This window comes from Belonocnema kinseyi, chromosome 7, assembly GCF_010883055.1.
Source record: "Belonocnema kinseyi isolate 2016_QV_RU_SX_M_011 chromosome 7, B_treatae_v1, whole genome shotgun sequence".
Lineage (NCBI taxonomy): Eukaryota > Metazoa > Arthropoda > Insecta > Hymenoptera > Cynipidae > Belonocnema > Belonocnema kinseyi.
The window spans coordinates 69,167,276-69,189,095 of record NC_046663.1 but is presented as its reverse complement, the minus strand read 5'-3'; the positions used below and the strand labels follow the sequence as shown (position 1 = coordinate 69,189,095).

Below are 21,820 nucleotides of genomic sequence, written 5' to 3'. Positions count from 1 at the left end.
AATTTTTCTAAAAAAGAATGCCCGAGTAAAAATGTTCGACTTAAGTTCGACTTGGTAATGTCATGAGTTCTTCTCCAAGACATCGGTGTCTGGCTGCGTCTCAAAACTGAGTCGAAACATAGGCCTTCGTCTTACTTTTATGGCCATGACACGTAAAACGGCGTTTGCTTGTCTCAAGTCGATTCTTGCCTTGGCTGAGATCGACGTAAACTTGCCTCAATACAATCCTTTTTCGGCTCATTAATGAGATTAAAATTGATAATGAAAAATTTGTAATTATTAAATTAGTTATTTTTAGTTTGAAAAATCAGAATCTGTGAGTCTGAACGAGTCTAACCGCCAAAAAGATTCTTCAAAAAAATAAAAAATGTAACTTTCTAGAAGGATCCCCTAAGCCGTTAGAAATGCGTAAAAACAAACAACATTTTCGGTATCATCGTCAAACAAGTATAATACAAATGAAAATATGTAAATAAAAATTATTTCTTGAAAACAAGATCCTACTCCATCTTCACTCCATTGGGAATCGAACCCAATTCTGATCTCTCTAATAGCTAAATTGGAAAAGCACCTGACCAGAAATCAGAAGTTTTGTGGTTCGATTCCCAATGGAGTGAAGATGGAGTAGGATCTTTTTGTCAAGAAATAATTTTAATTTGAAAAATATTATTTCCCATCTAGGATTATTAAGACGTTAAGCATTTTCTGTTATTGAAGATTCTTAACTTGATCGATATTGTGTAGATTTTCTGCCTTCATGGTTTGGAGGGTTGATCTACTGTCGGTAAGGTACAATCTCTGATGATATAGCAGACAAATTTAAAAATAGGTAAATAAGTTGATTGAATATATACATTATATGAAAATATACAAGATTGTTTAATCATTAACAAAGATTAGCTTTTATGACAGTCAGAATTACCATTTTTATTATAGGGCAGGTATACACTCGAAGTTATAAACCGCTCGTGTTGAAGTCATAAAAATTCGATTCAAGAGATAAATGATTGTCTTTATGGCATAGAAACTTGTCTCCCAGGTATAAATTGAAGTCTGGCTCCGTCTCAAAACTGAGACATGCTCAAGTCGAACTTTTCGACTTCAATATGTCTTGATTGAGGGCAATTCAAGTCGAACTCAAGTCGAAGCATTTCTACTCGGGTACGCTTCATTTCCCACCTTGCCGAATTATTTGGTTCTTCCTTCTTCCAAACACATAAACTAGATTTTATAGAGACTAATGTATTTCAACTCAAATACCATGCAATTTTAAATTTACAGTAAAATTATTAAAAGTAAATTACTGAAATGTTTCATTATTTGAGAAAAAATGAGTTTATCATAAAGAAAATGTATTTAATAGAAAGTTCAAATTTAGACGTTTCAATACTAACACTAATCCTCAAATGTAACTAAAAATTATTTGATTAACAAAAAATATATATATATTCACTGTTTAGCTTTTGAAATTAAATAAATCCGGCCAACTTTCTCAATAGACAAAAAGCATATAGTCCTATGGAAAATCACTGATGGTATAATTAGTTCTCGATTTCAAATTAATTACAATTCAATCTCAATTGCTACGTAATTAACATGAAAGAGAGACTAATGTTCAAAAGTCATATCGCTTAATAATTAAATATGTATTCTCCATCACGCGAAGTTTTATCCATTAGACGTCTATATTTTGTGACATAAATGAAAGCAGCAGCAGGTTTACGCTGTTCTGACTTTTCAACAATCCGTGTTGGCTATTTAGGTGAATCAAACAAAGTGATGATGTACTGCATAAGCACACAAGCACATAAATGTACACTTAACAGGGTGAGCTTTATGTGTGGAAAATTGAATTACGGCTTAAGCCGTCGTTGCAGCCGTTACAGCAACCGCGCTAATTGATAATCGGGCCGCGGCTGGCTTTCTCCCTTCTACCCTTCTACCCTATCAGACCCGCCTTGCCCTCCGCGGCACAAGGCTAATTGGCTGATCACGCTGTGATTTAAATGTGAAATTCCGCGAGTCGCAAATTAAAACGAATTACGACCAATAAACTAATTAGTGAATAAACTCGATCGGGTTCGAGATCTGTTTGTATCTGCACTGCTGCAATGGGTATCGTTGATCGCCGATTGTTTCTAAAGCCCTCGGGATTTGCGATTCTTCCTAAAGTCCATCAGTTATTCTCGTTATGAAGTCAATTTGCTCTGTACAAACATATTTAATTCTAGCGCTTACAGATACTAATTATGAGTATTCATGCTGATTGCGAGCAAAAAATCGGAATCAAAAAAGTTAATGCAATTGCCCAAGAATATCGTTGTTTCTGAACTAACTGCTTTTATGATGCAAATTTATTTTTTAGAGGGAAGCAAAAATATTTCTTTTAGATGATAAATGCAGGCTCCTGAGCCACTAAAAGCTCTGAAAAGGTCGCTTTAGTCGCATAAAATAACGAAAAAAGTCGCATGAAACTTTGAAAGAAAAAAACAACATAATGAAGTTACATAGTAATGGGTGATTGCCGTAAAGTCAGCCACTTTAGAAAACGAGATTTTGTCGAAACTAAAAACATTTTCAAATCCCTTATAATATTTTGTTTTATTGAGGGGTAACCCAAGAGGTGACGAAAATATGAAACTAAAAGATCAAGGAGTATATTTGTGATCGATATGAATTTTACACATTGCTAAAGGTCACTTGACTACGGTAGAAAATTAAAAACTTCGAAAATCTTCTTAAAATATATGCAAAACACAAAAAGTGCAAGCACAGCAAGTTTTACTTTTCAAAATTGTTCCCCATCATGATTTCTATAAAACAATATCCCTCCCAGATCTTTATCGTTAGGACTTGAAAACATTTTTACAAAAATATAAAAAGCTCAGTCATAATATGAAGAATATGTTTGATTAAATTCTAAAGGTTCCTGATCTCTAAAGCCAAGAAAAATTGGACTTTCTCTATCAAATTGAAGAACGATAATTTGTCTGGATTAATATCATGCCCAAAAAAGCTGGTAAGTTACATTTTCTTTTTATATTATGTTCTAAGGTATCTTTTGGAGACTTCAGGCGGATCAGAAATAATGTTAATGTTCTAGCGTCACTCCCTAAAATTATGCAATTTTCTTTCATCCAGATGAGTTTTTTTATGCAAATCAAATGGGCTTATGTTTTTTAGTGAACAGGCAATAGAGTCTCTGTTCAGTACGATTTCAAGTCCGTTTGGGATAAATACAACATTTTTTAAGATCAAATGAATTATGAAGCTAAGTCCCTACGTGTTCTTTGCCATTACAACAGTTTTCATGTTTAGTACCAAACATTTAAGAGATGACATTCTACCTAGTCACGCGCCAGCTTTATATATATTTATAAAAAAATACACTTACTTCATCTATCAAAAGATTAAACTAAATACTCATTTTCTTGTTTAGAACACTTTCTTATTTAAATTCCTTTAGTATGAAAACAAGGAATTTACAAAAATGAAAATAATTTAGCACACCTAAACTTTCAAAAGAAAAATTTAATGTTCTTTACATTACTACCCATCTGAAAACAACTGGTTTTCCAAAGAAAATGCTAAAGTTCATTAAAATAAACGCCTTTTTAGAAGATTTTTAACGATTAAATTGTATTTAACAATTCTTAAAATAGACAAGATAAACATCTCGTAAGGGAATGATTTTATAGATATCAGAAACAGGAAACAATTTTCAATTATGCAAAATACTGTTCAAATCTTACGGCTTTTTCGAGAAAATGAAATTTTCAGTCGTTCAAAACTAAAGCAAATTTTTTCACAAAAAGTGTTAACAAGTTTAGTACACTCAAGTAACTAAAAAATGGTATTAATATTATTTAACATTGAGATAAACATTTTAGAAAAAAGTTATTATTCGCAGGAAAAATTAAATATAAAATATCTACAGGATTCTCCGATAATTTGAGCAGGCGTTTATATTGAAAAATGGTTAAAATTTAAAACATTAATGTACCTAAATAAATAGATCTAGGTCGAATTACGATCACGTACTATATGACTAGATTGATTGGAAGAAATTTCACGGATAGCAGTTACTCAAATATTGAAGGAAGAACTTCCAATTTAACATTTATTTACCTTATTCTACAGCAATATCAGTAAAAGGGTGCCTTTTGAATAAAAGCGTTCCGGAAATTCAGGAATATCTGCAACAAAAAATAAATGCAATATAAAATATGAATACTCGAAAAAAATAACTGAATTATAATAAAAAAGAAAGCAATAATTCCTTATGCATATTCGATTAACGTAATTTCTTCTTTCTATTATTATAATTTTGAAGGATAATTTAAGTTTAAATTATGTAATATCAAAGGTTTAAAATGTTACACTGTGATATTTTAAGCATTTTTGGCATCCAAAATTATTCAATTTTAAATCTTTACATATAATTACTGATAAAAACGACGTATTTTAGACAAAAAATGTTCAGTTAATATAGTTAAATACAGTAACATAAAGCTACTTTTACAAATGACGAATCCACGTTATTAATTTTATAATGCAATTTAAAAAAAAGCACTCTCAAAAAAATGCCTTGACTTTAAAAGAAATTCCCTAACATTTCCAGATTTTTACAGTTTTATAAAAATTTCGTGACAATTCCAGGTATTCCAGGTACGGTAGACCCCCTAGTAATATATTGTATACCTGGAGGGCAAACTCAAGTCTGTTTACCCGAGTGTGAGTTAGCAATATTGCTAACACGCGAGGGTAAAAAGACGTTTGCCTCCGTGGTGTGCACGATATTGGATATAACAAAGGTATGATTTACAAGTTTATCACGTCTGGCATTTGAGGTTAGGTTGACGCGGCCATAATCGATTATGAGCCCATAATACTCATATGGAGCCTGATTGTACTGTGCAAATGTGCATTCGCTCTAAATCATCTTCTTGTATAAACGGCTACTTTTAAAACTAAAAAAGAATTGTATTTGAAGAAAAAAAAATGTTTTTAAAAACTTCATTAAAAAAGCTCATTTGTCAACCAAAGAAATTAATTTTTAATTAAAATGATGAACTTCCAATGAAAAAAATAATTTTCAACAAAAGAACTTATTTGTTAACCAAGTAAATTTATTTCTAACCTGAAATATGAATTTTCAACTAATCTGAAGAATGTTTCACTGAAATACTTTAATTTTCTACCAAAAAGAAGAATTTTTAAACAGTGAGATTACTTTCAAACAAAAAAATAATTTTCCACCAAAAAAGTCGATTTTTCACGAAAAAGGTCTTTTTGTTTTAATAAAATACGTGAATTTTCAACCAAATAAATGAATTTTCATTTAAAAAGGACAAATTTACATCCAAACTGTCAAATTTTGAACTATAAAAAATTATAAATTAAAAAAATATATTATAAAACTATAAAATATTCATTTTGAACATTTTTAAAAAGAGATGAATTTTCAATTAAAATGATGCATCTTACTACAACAAAATTAATTTTCAACTGAATAATTTAGCTTTTAAACGCAAATAGTTGAATATTCAAGCAAGAAAGGTAATTTTTCAAGTAAAAATGTAAAAAAGTTATATTATAATTCAGAAATATTTCTTCTTCAAAATACTACTTCTACTCTGAAAACAACTTGAAGTACTCTCTTTTTATAAAATTTGGAATTTAACCACTTTGTTCTAAAACACAGGTTTAATTAATTTAAAAAATTCCCGTTCCGCGTAAAATATTCTCTGTTTCAAGTGGAATTATATTTATTTACCGAAGTTCCCTGTCGCATAATAAAAACGATGATTATTTTCACTCATATGGCATGCAACTGTAGATAAAGTAGAAATCTCTTTTCTAAATTGACCAAATTGTTAAAATAATGAAAACTTGAAGTTTCCTAAAGTAAATTTGAGGTTTATTAATTCAATTCCCGGTAATTATCTGGTTTCCTGGTCAAATCGTCACCCTGATAAAATAACATTTTACAATTTCTTATATTTGAAAATTGGACTATTTCTTTTGATTTTAGAAACTATTCTAAAGATTATAGAATTTTCTGGGTGTACATAACTATCGAACATCGTCTGAAACAGCTTAATTTTGATGTCCTTAGCAACCTCCAGTATTTTATGTTGGTAATCCTTTGATCTCTGTCAGTAAAGGAACCAAATTCAATTTACTCTCAGTATTCAGAAGAGGTGTGAACGAAAACTGTGAGGTATCATGTTCCCGACCAGTTTGTTTCCCGCTGGTTGTATTGTGTGTCCGGTAAATAAGCGTGCACTCAAATGCATAGACAACGCACCTGATACAAGCCGTAGATAGGGTTAGGGATAGTTACAAGAATCTACAGTAAACTCGAGGGGTTGAGAGAAAAGTGCCTCGGTAATCGGCGCATTGGCTATTGGACCGGCGCATTCGATCAAGCGTGCAGTCACCTGAGAAATGCGGAAACTCAAATCGGATCGGGCACCTGCGTTAAAGAACCCCACGCTGAAGGCTTCAGATAATCTCAAGAGAGTATTGGGCATTTCGGAATCGGGATCAAAGCCAACGCAAAGGGAAAATTGAGCATTCGGCAAACTTTTTAATCTTAATTATACCTTTATTTAACAAAACAATATCAAACTTTACCTCTATTAATCTATTCCTGAATCTATTCGTAACTATTTTACACAAAAAATTAAAAGGGCATTTTATTTATTATTAGAAACTGTTTATATAATATTGGAATCTCGTGAATATTGAAAGGAAATGTATTGAAAATTTTGTGAGACAGAAACATAGAGATAGATTTTGAGTCCTTACTTTGGTCGATTTTTTTTATTGCATTATCTTTAGTACAGAACCATCAGTTGATTAAAGTTTTTTTACGTAAGTTGAGATGAAATAATTTGAAAAAATACAAAAATGACTATAGAGAAACCAAGTTTATATGTTTTTGTTTCTTTAAACTTTTGAATTGGTTTCCAATATATTTTTATCAGTTGAAAGCACTGAGATGATGGAAAAAAATGTATTCTCAGCTATACAAATATTATAGTGTAGAAAACCGAAATTAAACAATTATTTTCCATGAATATTTTACATTTTTTCGTTCTTTCTCTTTCTCGTTTAAATTTATCAAAATTTTCAACAACAAAATCTGAAGGCTTTTCACCACAACATTTGGAACAATATTTATCATAACTGAACATTTTTTTGAGATGTTATGAATAACACATATCTTGGATAAAAAAAAAACATTTTCGAGATAAAAGCAAAAAACAACTATCTCATTTAAAAAGTTTTTTATCTGATTGAAATTTTTTCTTGGCAGGTTTCTGTCAAGAAAAAATACCTAAAAATAATATTTACAGTTCTCTATATTTATTTCTTTCCACTCCGTTCTGAGCTGATAACTGTCATCCGCTTACTGAGCAATACCCGCAGGTCACACGGCAACGAACTATATATATATAGCGATCGATGATTCGTATATTAACCGTTGATGGATAATCGACCGTTCATATCGATAAACATCGAATTACAAGCCCCGCTGTGATAGATCGAATAGCTGCACTACTCTGCAGTTGATGTCTAGTCCAAAAGTTTGTGTGACATGATGAATGTAGTCGCATAATCAAATTTTAGAATATCCGATAATGGAAGATGCATTATAATTGATAAAGTAATTAGCACATTTCATTAAGCTCAATCTGTAATTGTGATCTCTAGAATCTAGAGGCTCATCCGAAAATATTACGTTGTTGCTTAATTTCAAGTTTTGAATTTTGGTTCTTACTAGTAGAGTGAATTTTGAACATATTCTTTTCATTAGACATTATAAAAATAAAAATGGAAACTACCTATGTCACTCTTGCGAACCTAAAGCGACATGGTGTTGTAAAAAAAAATGTTAAGAAAAGGGAGGTAACGGGCATAAAAGTATGACACGGAGATAGAAATGAGGATTCCAAAATACCGCATTGTAAGCATTGGGACGCAACCATTTCATTACACGTCACATGTTGAACATCTCGTTTCAGGGTTTTTATATTTTCTTCCTCGCTACTAAAGCTCGTTATAAATCATTTGGGAATACATGACACTAGCATACATAGAATTGTGTCCCATCAGTAATATACTAAAATAGGAAGCAATCCAAAATAGAAATTATATCACGATAGATTGACAAAGAAATTAGGACCCATTCCTGCAATTAAAACATAATTAATAGAAACCGTTTTCTGATCGAATGAATTATTAGTGAAATATTAGTGAATTAATGACAGACATATCCAATAGGCATTAATGCTCTTGGACATCATAATTATATCGTGCAGATTTTCGAATTAAGGTCCATAAAATATAGCAGCAGAACTCGCAGAAACTTTAGTGGAAATAATTTCACTGTTTTTTCAGGCAAATAACGACCATAAACTAAATCTTATCAACTAATTCAAATAGTGAAATTAAAGTGAAGTTTAGTGCTGTTTCACTGAAACGATTTCAATTATAACTAAAGGAATCCGTGATGGACTTCTTGATCTTCAATTTATGATTTTGAACTGTGTGACAGTCTAAAAAAACGACTTTCGATTTTTGGTGAACAATCCCCTTAATTTTGTTGGCGCCAAACAAAAAATTCTCTTTTTTTTAAATCGGACAGTAATAACTCATGCGTCCAGTAAATAGAGTTTAATTTACAAAAAGTTGAAAGAAGTAGTTGTTTTCAGATTTATCTGAGAATTCTGCTTTTTCTATTTGAATAATTGATTCAATACATGCCGCTTATTATATAGTTCTAAAGTGTCTATTACCTTTTGTTTAATTCCTATAGACTTTCAGAATAACTTTTCCTGGATTTTAAAGAAAATGGTTAACTTATCGAAAGCGAACACTCGGAAGCAGAAATGCGGAAGAAGAAAAGATTCCCGACCTTACTCATAGTACTTGAGTTTTTCAGAGTGTCACGGATCTGTAGTTGAGTAAAAGGAGGATCTTCACATAGCATACAACTAAATAAAGTCGAAAGGTGGAGGCGGGAAGTTTGTAACGGCGCTCGCGTGACCAGGCGGGTTGGTTGGTTTGGGTGTTGGAGCATAACGTGTGAGTCTGCGGATCGATTCAGCTGCTCGAGTCGAGTCGAGCTGCGACGCACACTAGAGTCGAGTCGAGTCGAGTCTGTGTTACGACAGGGTTGCGCAAACCGAGGATCGTAAACCAAAACCCTGTTATTCTCCTTTTATACCTCTTTCTACATTCGTTTTCAACCAGTTTTCTAAATCTATCCCTCTCTAAATCCTGTCCTCTCTTTATGTAATAAACCCGCTTTTTCAACAGTAAATAATGTTCGCAGACACCCTGTTTCGTTTATTTAGCACAAAGCTTACAATATCCGCATTTGATAAATTACATCTAATCGCCCGGTAACACTAGATACATGTATATACTGGACTGTTAGGTCAACAATTAAAAGAAATCAATGATAAATACAGGATAACTCAAGATAGTTGAATTAATGCGAGGAAGGGTTATTGCTTATGAGGATAGTGCAAACATTCGAACTGTCGCATATGCAACATGGAACTTTGGTGAGACATACTCGAGCGTCGAATGCCAGGTGGCTCTCTACATATGCGTTTGGTTATGGCTGGCTTTTCTCACCGTTGACAACACCCTGTTTCCTCGGGCAATAGAGATATGAAGGGTTTTGAGATTTCAGCCAGAAGTTCATATTTCGTGCAACTTAAACCGTTGATTGCTGTTGCAATCGCAAATCATGGGTGGAATATAACACCTCAAGAAGAGGATAATTCATTTCCTTATTCTCGCTATTTGCTTTATTCTCTCGAACCCTCTTCGCGCTTATTCATTTCGACACAATTTTCATTTCAGATATACGTTTGATGACATTCTAAAATCAAAACCACATGACGTTTAGCGTCAGTCATCAAACCTGTTCTAGCTGCAAAATGTAATGAAACCAGATGATTTGACAGCTATATTACTTCGCTATGTTAGCTCGAAGCATTCGTATTTCTAGGTGAAGATCAACCCGACGTAACTAATATTACCGATAACACACTAGACTCACTCTGAATGAAAATCTACTCCTCTTGCACTCAAATATCTCTCGCAAAAACACCGTGATATTAAAAATATTTTCCCACGGAGACATTATTGCACCTAAAATATGCAGGACGTGCCTGAATATAAAAATTACTCGTCCCGGCGAAGGTACAGACAGCCTGAAATGTTGTACGCAAATTATGTCACTTTTGAGTTATCATACTTTTACCCCGCCACAGAAATGCTTCCACATGGTAAATTCATTTACCTGGAGATAGTCCACAGCAGGTTTGTGACGTTGGGGAAAACGAAACTCGTGATATTACACTCGAGCCGTATCTCCATTTCTTTTCAGGTTGCATTTCTTTTCAGAGGGCCGAGCGCTAAACCCGAGCATTATCTACCACTCGTAATAGCAAACACCAGACGCGGTGGAGACACGTCTGTCACATGCAATAACGTAAGACAACGGAAGCTTTATGGCATGGGGACACGTTCCTCCCTTGCATCGTGTACATTCCGCACAGCAGCCGCCAGTAGCACATCGTGAGATGCATTGATATCTACGTACCGAGAAGACACTGCAGGAATATCCATTGAATGCGACCGCAAAAGGATTCCCAAGATAATTCTGAAGTAACCTATCAAATCCCGAGTCCTTAAGTGAGTGTCGATAAAAGATCTATGAGCAGTGCGACCATTCCTGAATTTTAAAACATTTAGATTGCTTCTAATCTTGAAAGCGCCTGATACTTGATATATTAAAATTACTGATACGTAACCAGAAACAAAACAGAGACATAACAGATACAACATTCTAATACTTGCGTGAGCTATAAAGTAGGGGCCAGTCCACCTCCAACGATAATTCATTATGCTGCGCTATGTGATCTGTACTATTTGGATAATTATGACGTATTTACACCAAAAGCCAAAAAAGTTCATAGCCTGGAACAGCATATTTTTAGGGGCAGCTTAGCATTTCTCTAATTATTGCATAGATTGACAACAATGCAATCGAGAAACCTAGACAGATCTAAATGCTATTGAATTCAGTATCATTTTTGCTGCATATCAAAATGATATTGATTTCAGTTTCATTTTGAACATTTTTTCTACGATGCTATAACGATGATAACGATGATAACGATAGTTCATATTTAAAATAGAATCTCAAGCTTATAAATTTTCTTTCAAGATTTTCTAAGGACAAGCAAAGTACTTTTTTCATCAGTAGCCTCAATTAATGTTAAATGTGATGACTGAATTCACTTGAAGGGTGAAAATTCAACATGATCGCTTTGAAAGTGGAATCGGTACTGGTTGACCCAAAAGCTATATATGTGCTCCCATTGTCCTAACCAAATACTCTCTAGCCCTTCTCGTAGATAAGGAAGGAACACACCTAATCGCATGTAGAAACAATGGACGCGCATCGTCATCTGTGACTATTGCGAAAGTAATTGCTGCTGCTGTGGGCACTGTTGCTGATGAAGATGGGTACGAGCGATAGTGGATATCGCGTTGCTTTATCGAGCTTTGTCGGTTTGTAGTAGGTAATGGAACGTACTGGGTATCGTGTGTCCGCGCACGAAGGTGTATCTAATGCGATAAATAGAGATACAGCGCACGGTCAAAGAATTAACTCAATTGTTTCAGGACATACTTGCAATAAATTTTTTGGATCACCCAACTGCTAATTGCACAAGCACGAAATGTAGTATTCTTCCGAGTCTCCCGAGAGAAACCGCTACTAAGAGTTGAATAAACCTGAAAGACTTGATGATCACCTTTTTTTCCAGTTGAATAGAGTTTGCCTCCGAAGCATTTTTGAAATTTAATCATCGAATAAAAGATTGTTTAGTCTAATACAAATTGACGCGATTAGGAGAAACTGAAAAAAGCTAGCAAAACAAACACTTAAGGATTTGAAAAACAAAGAAGAAAAGATTGCGGTATAGAAGAAGAGGTAGATAAAACTGTTAGAAGAGGCAGCAGAGAGTGAATAAAATATTCAGGAAGCTTAAGCCCCGGGCGTTTGTTCGTGGCTGGAGGGGTGCCTAGTCAGATGGGGTCAGGCAATGTAGGTGGGGGTGGAGAACAGGGAAGGACTAGACACGGATGAGGCGGAGGATTTGCGCTGACTACGTTGAGGATTGGGGTTGGTTTTATCCCGCGGGATTCGGACTAACGTGATGCGCGGGCTCTCTAACTCCCACAAGCCTGGGTTCTTGTACACGTGCATGACTATGAACTTGCGAAAGAGCAAAGCTTAGGCTACTACTGAACTTGCATCTTCGACGAAAAACTACCCTGAACCAATTCTTAGGCTTATTGTTAGCATCCGGAATTGTGGATGTTTCGAAGTCGAGTTGAATTTCTGTAGTTCAACTAACCAGTGACTAGCTGTTCGAGAGATTTGTATGAATGGTTTATCATATCTTGAATAATCGAACGGTACATGACTCTACTCTCCGTATATACAGAGGTAGATTCAATCAACTTTTAATCACTCGTAAGCTGTACACTTTACTTAATGGGAAAAGAGACTCGGCAACTGTGATAATAGAAAAATGGAAAAAGTTGCTCATTAAATGTTCTTGCAATCGGGACAATTGGACAATAAATTCCACAATGAATTTACTTATTAAAAGTGCAACAAGAGCCCTCGTTATCATTACGTGAAACTTCATAGCAAATGGTAGAAAATCAAAGATTTCGCTCGCTCGGGTAAAGCGATTATCGCTTTAATTTTCTTTGTCAAGTTTATGCCAATATCTCGAAGCTACGGTCTTAAAACAATATTTTCCTTCTGCAGTTCTTGATTGTCGAAGACGTTTCCAGAGCAGTTGAAAATACTCTTTTCTTTTCGCAGGAATAGAAATATAAGGGTATCATTTTAACATTTAGAAGAATTGTTTTTGAACAAAATTTTATTTATAGATTGTATGCAAAATCTCTGGATGCTTTTCAGCCTTTCTAAAGGAGAATGAAACAATTTTCGTTCAGGTCGCGAGCTTATAATAATCCTGGCGTATATCTTGTCGCAGCGACCCCTCGCTTACGTTCATTCCTCTATTCTCTTCGCCGTGACAGAACGGATTATCGTTCGCCCCATAGAGATGACCGAATTATCGTTCGGGTGGGAGCGCAAGGGTGGTCCTTGTACCAAAGCCAACCCTTTCAAAATCGCTACTCGTGCATTTGTGTGTGCAATAAATTACCAGTGATCGCATTTCGCGATATAATCAGCGACTCACAATTCCAGGATTTGATAACGCCCAAAATATAGTTCATTAAAATGAAATATATTCAAATTTATGGATATAAGTTCTGCAGCAAAATATAAATAGTCTGGTTGCTAGCGGAAATATCAGTTTTCATCAACATCCTGCCAGAATTGAAACAAAGAGAATTAGTCTAATTTTAAATTCGTCATATCTTACTAAACTATCAATTAATTTGACATCCTTAATGTGGAAATATGTATACGTATAACCAGTAATGTTTAATTATTTATAATGAGAACTTAGAATAAGGTTGTATTTTAGGATTCAAAAGTAAATAACTTAGGTAGTACTCCTATGAGGAATTACAAGGACGTATCTTCAGAACTTCAGCCTGAATTTAAATGCGTCTGACCTATCGAACACTTGGGTATCCGCATGGCCACATATTGCTGACTCTACAATAACATACCAAGTGAACCATGAAATTTGCAAACTGCAACCGTTGAGAATAATGTCGAAACAAAGCTCATAAAATTTATGTCCCAAACATGTGCGATGCGCATGCTTATAACATCATGTACCTAAATAAACAGCTTTTTTGGACATAATTCACATGCTTTATTGAGTAGAAAAACTAATTTCTTAGCCATATCCACCCACGCTTAACTTGATTATGGGTTCAGTTATTCAATCCAAGAAAGTGATCTCTCTAATAGTCACTCTCTTTCAGAACTGCATATTATTTAAACTGATATATCATTTCGATTTAAGAATGTAGGATGAGAAGATTTGTTTAAGGCTTTTTTCTTCAATCTCTTATAAACCAATTATTATCGAGACGTACAGAAATTGCCATTTCGATGTAGAAGAACAGTTCAGTTAGTAAGACTAAAAAATTTAATAATTTAACAATATCATAGGTGCAAAAATTGAAGAATTTTAAGCCTGACAAAAACCTTTATTTTCCTTCATATAGCCAATCGAAGTAACACCTGTTTAAACCTAATCAATTGGTTTCGCTATGCTGTATTTTAATTTCTAATAGTGACCTTATATTGAAAATTTCGAGTACACTTTCAATTGCTAAGTTCACGAGAAGTGATTAAATTTTATCGATGCTCGACGTCTGTCGCGCGTTAAACGTAGACCCTAGACAACGAAGGACCACGGTCGATGGGAATGTTTAATCAAACCCGAACAAAACTCGGTCAGCGCCAAGTATCGAGCGTCGCTTTTTGTGGTTGCAACGTGATTCTACTAAATTCTGCATTCAGAAAATAAGGAAGTCAAGAATGTGCGCATAGGAAAATTACACATATAGCATAAAGCGCGTTTACTATTCAGAGGAATCTTGAATTTATATTTGCTGAATATATCTGCGGATTGAGTATAACAAAAGAATAGATCTGAGGGCGAGGCATTTTTTATATTCGCGTCAGATTTTAGCAAGTGCTTTCTTAAATTTCAACATTTTTAAAAATGCAGAACAAGATGGATTGGTTCGATGATACGGATAGAATATTGTACGACCACTTCGCTGTAGAAGGTTCTGAATAATTCTACATCATGTTCTTTGTCTACCTCTCTGTTCCCCTTCGTTTGTGGATCTTTTGCTCTTTCTCTCGTATCTAAGCGGAGCAACATGGACTCTTCTTATTCATCTTTCCTATCCCCATCCCCATCTTTATCCTCATCCTCATTCTCTCTTCACTTCGGTTTTATTCTCTTTATTCCCAGCGACAACGAGCTCACCTCCCCATTTCAAGCGTATTTCTTACCACCCACTCGTCACCCTGTTAAAGCATTCCTAGTCGCCTGTATTTGCATACCAAATCGCAAGGTGCTAGCTTGATTTCGCCGGCAAGCAGGTCTTCGATCTTCGAACTCAAATTTAAAAGGGCTCCAGAGCTTTTCTCCTGGCTTAAAAGCATCATATTTTACGTCCACATTCTCGCTCTCCGCTTCTGTACTCGCCGTTCCCATCTCTCACCTTGTTCTTTTGTTTAACCCCAGAAAGTGTCTTGAAATAGAAGGCCAAACGAAGCGGAAGATTTGCTGCTCCCCTATTTTTTTCATTATCAGGTAGAGGTATATATGAATACAGATTAATACGCACACGTGCACACTGCTTAGTTTCGTGAAAGTACACTGAGAACATTTTTCTGAAATTTCATGTACAGATTATTTCTGCATTACAAAGTGCTTTTTGACAGAAAAGTAGACTAATTTTAATTTGAAAATAATAAAAAAGTATTATGTATGGAAGCCATCCTTTAGTACGTCTTTTTACGATTCTTTTCGATTTCGTATCATCCGGAATCGATTTTTTTCTCCGAGAAATGGCACATTAACCATTTTAACAAGAAAATTAAAAATTAAATTTTTCACTTTTAAGTTACGTTATTTAGAAATTCTGACGTATAGAAAAAACTAGGACAAAAAATTCGTTTTTGTGACATCAAAATCCTTCGGGGTCACCCAATCCAATCTTTGGGTACAAATATTGTCCTCTTGTGTTATTAATAATTATCATAGATCTTTTGAATAAAAATGTATTAATTATTAATTGAAAATTATTTTGCGCAATATATTTACACAGCATTCCAAACATTTACCAAACCCTACATGATTAGAATTTTAGTGTTTGGGAGATGACTTCATTGTTAATATTTTGGCCGAGTCTAAACGTCTAAGCGTTCTATATCCTTATGTACGCTTATTACACGGTCCAGTCTAAGCCAGGGTGTCCCCTAAATTTTGACCATGTAATTCCTTGACAATTTAAAAAAATTGTAATAATTTTTAAGAATTTAAATTTTAAGTAAAAAATGCTAAATTATACGAAAATGACAGTTGACGGGCTTTCTTAAATTCCTATCCAGCAGGCATCTTGTAAAAATTACACCCTGTGTAAATGGGTTTTATCCGGACGTATAGACACTAATATCTTTTTATTAGATTTATTACCAATTTATATTTTTTTCATAAAAAATTCGATCATTAAAAAATATAACCACTATTTTTAAACAAATATAATTTTATTTTATTGTCATATAAACAATGTTTAAGTTCAAATAAAAAACTACGATTTGCAGAAAACATTTAAAGAATTTTTTCAAAATAGAAAAATACATATCCTATCAAAGGAAAGCTCAAAGCTAGTTATCTCTTTATTCGGTAAAAGGAAGTCAAATTGCTTATTTTGGAAAGAAACTTTGTAGTATAGTTAGGAAATTGAAAAATTAAAAGTTTCTCCCCTTTCTTCGCCAAAATTCTGCATTTTTGAAGCAACAAATTCTAAAATCCCTTGTTAAATCGTTGATTATAAAAAAATATTATTTTTACAGGTTATTAGAAGTATTGACCTGCTGAAAAATGTAACTAATCTCTAATAAAAAATAGAAGATTTCGAGCTAAGTTCTTACAATAATAAGATTATGTTTCACAAAAAATAGTTACATTTTTTATTACACAAATATTTTGAACATTTTCATATCATAATTATAATCAATTAATTTTCTAATCAATTAATTAATCAATTAAAATTGTTCAAATTTGAACATTTTAGTTTTAAATTGTTCACTTGAAATCTTTTCAATTAATGTAATCAAAGTTAAAAGTTAAGTTTGGTTCCACGCATGAGTAAATTACCAATTTTATTGAATCGGAAACATTCATAACACAGTAAAACCCCAAGAATAAATTTTATCTTTTAATAAGATAAAACCGTTGCAGCACGTTTATCTAACGAAAGATAAAATTTATCTGAAAAAACGATCAAATTTTTCTTACAAAAGATAAAGTTTATCTAACGTAAATATTTGTTTTCTACATGTTATATATCAGACGGCTGCGTCTTTGCTCACAGAAAAAAATTTCCTTCATAAATTAAAAAAACCTCGCGGCAGTCAATTGTAAATATTCTCCCTTTATTTCACTAATTTTAAGCAAAAAATCATTCACCTGTACCTAATGAATACACAGTCTGCACTTTCGTTAGTTTATACCAAATAGTGTTTGTTTACAATTTTTGATGTCTACATCAGGGTCGACAGAAAACTAAAGATATTTTCAACAAAAGTAAGGGACTGAAGTTGGCTGAGTAAGAACACTCAGCCAACTTCAGCCAAGTATGTACTAACCAAAGTGCAGACTGTGTATTCAGTAAGTGTAGGTGATTGATTTTTTGCTTAAAATTATTGAAATAGAGGGAGAATATTTAAAATTGAATGCCGCTGAGATTTTTAAATTTATGAAGGACACTTTTTCTGTGAGCATAGACGCAACGCCTGACATATAACATATGTCAAACAAATATTTAAGTCAGATAAACTTTATCTTTCGTAAGATAAATTTTATCTTTCGTTAAATAAACGTGCTTCAACTTTTTTATCATATTAAAAGATAAAATTTATTCTTGGGGTTTACTGTTGAAGTAGTTCAATCTTTTGTGTTTTCCATCTTAAATGGCTGTTCTTTTAAGCTTTTAATCTTGTAAAATAATTGAAGTATTATTATCCTAAGTACTTCCTTAAATGACTGGATTTTTCAATAGAATATGTTTTATTGTCGCTTGTAATCAAAATTAATACATAAAAGAATATAAATATGACAATAAAAAATTGGAAATCCAATAAGATTGGATTACTTTAAAAGCTAGATAGAGCGTATGCAAAGGAAGTAGGTTAAAATAATATGGTATTTGGGAAAGCAGACTGGGTCAGAGGAAAAACATGAGATATATAATGGAAGTGAGAGGATGGGGTTAAATAGCACGAAAGGCGAGCTCGTGTAAAGGAGGATAGGTTAATAGGGACAAACATGAGAGGAAAATGAATAGCATATTATATAATAAAATAACATGGAATAAAAAGATGCATATGCACATGATAATTAGCTAAAAGAACAATCTTAAAGTCAGCTTCAGATAAATATTAAGTAAATAGTTCATTATGATCACTTTGTTTCAGCCTTCTTGGAATCATGTAAATTATAATATTTTTACCCAATTCACATAATTCCTTTTAAAAAATTAAGTGCATATTTTTTTAACAGAGTGGCCGCAAAACTTTATTTTTAATATTTCCTGATTTTTCCCTGACTAATTTTTCCTTTTACCTGACCACTAATATTTAAAAGCCAAAATAATTGTGATCTTGTAATATTTTTAATATAGAATCTTTTATGAACGGAATAACACATTTTAAAATTAGGTTTATAAATTTTAAATTTATTATTCTTAGGGCTGCTACAGCCTCACTTACTTGAAAAAATGAACAAATCATGTATTTAAACTGAAAAAGCGGCCAAATGTGAATAATTTCTAACACAAAAAGTTAATAAAAGTGAATAATGTTCATTAATAATCTAAAAAATGTTATTTCCAGTTTAAAAGAATGAAAAAAAATTCGATAATATTTATAAGGTATACATTTTTATAATTTGAGAAAATAAAAAAAATTCTACTGATTTTTGTAAAACTTGAGTGAATTTAGAGAAACTTAAGGGAAATGAGAAGTATCCAATGAAATTTATAAAATTGCATCGTGCATTTTAAAAAATGCACATGAATTGAAAACAATTACAAAGTATTGAAAAGTGCATTGAATGACGAAAGTTCAATAATCTGGTAAATTGAAGACTTAAAGATGAATAAAGGCCCTGTTTATGGGTACTAAAATTTCGATGCATATAACCGATTTTTTTCAGTACGTATACACCTCTTTAAAAAATGTTTTGGAATTAATTAAATTTGGTAGAATTAAATGAATTGAAGAAAATTCAAGTGAATTATATAAATTCCAAATAATTTTAAAGAATTCAAAAGTTTCAGATAAATTCAGGATACATTAATAAAAATGCAGGATGAAATTCTACTAGTATCAACTCTGATGACATTTCCTCATGGACATAGGAAACACCGGACTAGGCATGGGGGCCGTTCATTTTTCGGAACGGTAAAAATTAAGAAAGGTAAAATTTCAGAATGGGTTATAATACATAATGGTAAAACTTTGGAATAGCAAAAAGTAGGAAAGAGCAATAAGTCGGAAATCCAAAACTCCGAAAGGTATTTCTTCGGAAACCAAAGAAGCGGAATGAGTGAAAATTCAGAAGCGTTAAAATTAGGAGGGTGAAAAATTAGGAATATGTACATATACGGAGAGGAAAAATTCGGAAAGTAGAAAAATTCGGAATTGTTAATAAATATACCTATTAGCAGGTGTATAATTGCTTATTTATGGTAGCAAACAAATGTTTATCGCAGTGAATTTAAATGTCATATCATAATAATATAATTCATTATATAATGATAGAAAATAATTATTTTTTCGTGAAAAATCTAAAATGACGGATATCATAAATTTATTATGATATGCTATTTAAATTTACTGTGATAAATATGTGTATGCTACCATAAATAAAAAAACTATAGACCTGCTAATAGCAACATTTATTTACTATTCCGAATTTTTCTACTTTCCGAACTTTTCCTCTCCGTATTTTTACTTATTCCTAATTGTTCACCCTCCTAATTTTAACATTTCCGAATTTTTACCCGTTCCGCTTCTTTGGTTTCCGAATAAATACTATTCAGAGTTTTGGATTTCTGATTTATTCCTTTTTCCGAATTTTTGGTATTCCTAAGTTTTATCATTATGTATTATAACCCATTCTGAAATTTTACCTTTCTTAAATTTTATCCGTTCCGAAAAATGAACGGGTCCCCTAGGCATGCCATCCTAACTTGGGCGAGCGGGGTTGAATCCACGGGAGGGGGGAGAATTCCATGAGTGGGGAGAACCGCCATCTTACGATGTGCCATTTGATTATGCGCACGAGCGTTTTTGCCGACAACTGTGCACGAAAATATAAACATGTGGGCGCTGTCATGTTTGTCGCGGGACATCCCCCCTCATTGCATCACCCGCACAATGGCATACCGAGTCCCTTGTTTCCTATGCCCATGCATTTCCTGCAATTCTGGAAAATTTATTAAAATACCTTAACAGCTTTTAAAATCACTCAAAATACATGAAACGCTCGGAAATCTGATAAAATACTTTGGCATCTTTTAAAATCTCCTAAAACCTTATAGATCCTATAAAATCGTTCAATATCATCTGAAATTGTTTAGAACCCCCTAAATTTTTTTTTAATTCCTTAAAATTATTTAAGTCTAAAAAATTCCTTGAAAATTTTGTAATCTCTTTAGAAGGCCTTGCAATCTTATAAATCACCCTAGAATATGTCAAAAGAATTTAAGCAAATTCAGGTCCGATCGACCTCTCTCCGTTTGCGAGTTCTTTCCTAGCCAGAACAAAACCGGAATCAGAATCTCATTCTAGAACAAATGTTATTTATTTTATTTATTGTAAGGGACTGTTAAAATAATACCTTTTAAAACGCACCAGACTACATAAGTACACCCCCCCCCCCTTGACATATCCATCACTAGAGAGAGATTGAGATAGAAGGGGATTTTAATCAAGCCAAATACTAAGGGGGTTTTCGGGTTGAAGAACATCAATTTGGAGATGAAATACTAAAATTTAAAAAGCGAACTAATTTAGAATACTTTGTTTAATTCGTTAATTTCCAAGCAATTCATCACGAGTAGGTTTTTCGAGTTTTAGACTCTTCCCAAATTTGAATTAAAAGAACCCCGCAGCAAATGTACATGAAATGGCTTTCGGTCGATTTTGATTAAACTTCGTAAAATTGTAGTTCTCAATGTCTCGATCAAAAGTGTTATGGGACACAAACTCCGAAAATGGACAGTTTTCGAGTTATAGAGGGTTAAACATCCAACCATTTTAAGAAAGATTACCAAATATCTCGAAAACTGCAGCTCTGCGAAAAAAATGTTCCCTATTGTGAGAATCCGAATTTTAAAATATTGTACGACACTAGCGCCATTAAGGCCCCGTGCGCTGGAATGCGAATCACGGTACACCGCTGAGTCAGTCTTTGACGAGCCGCCGTACCGAAACAATGTATTCCTTATAATTGAATAAACGATATTTTACATTAAACTCGTCTTACAAACTTCAGAAGTTGGATTACACATCCAAATCGCCCACAGTGGATCGCGAAATCGCGAGAACATTGATTTTTTTTCTGTCACGAAATCTGTCATGTAACGCTGACTTTGTCATAGCGTCGCGTCGGTTTCGAACGCGCTTACGTTTCGCACGCTTTTAAACCTTCCGATCCTTCCAGAGCCTTCAGTTTTTCTCTGAACTTCTTTCGCAATTACGCAAGTAGTGCGTGAGTGTGCATTGTGTCAACTTGTGGATCGAAATTGCATCCTTTCGAAAATTCGAGTGACGCCGAATTTTGATGCACGTATCGGTTTTGAACGCACTGACGTTTTCCACACTCTTGAAAACTCCGAACCTCACAGAGACTTCAATTTTCTCCCTGAACTTCTTTTAGTCCGGGAGCTGGGTATGTTCCCGTATGCATTCAAGAGGCAAAAGGTAAAAACTAGTTAATCTTATGTATTTTGACCCGCTGAATCCAATGGT

The 21,820-nt window shown here is 33.4% G+C and overlaps 1 protein-coding gene across 1 annotated transcript in view; it reads right to left on the bottom strand.

Annotated features, from left to right (window-relative positions):
• Positions 1-21,820, bottom strand: part of LOC117176320 — a 556,505-nt gene that overhangs the window by 438,631 nt on the left and 96,054 nt on the right. Inside the window, exon 2 of the mRNA XM_033366539.1 lies at positions 4,129-4,196. The gene's annotated coding sequence lies outside the window, so the exon portion shown is untranslated. The remainder of the gene's footprint in view (positions 1-4,128; positions 4,197-21,820) is intronic.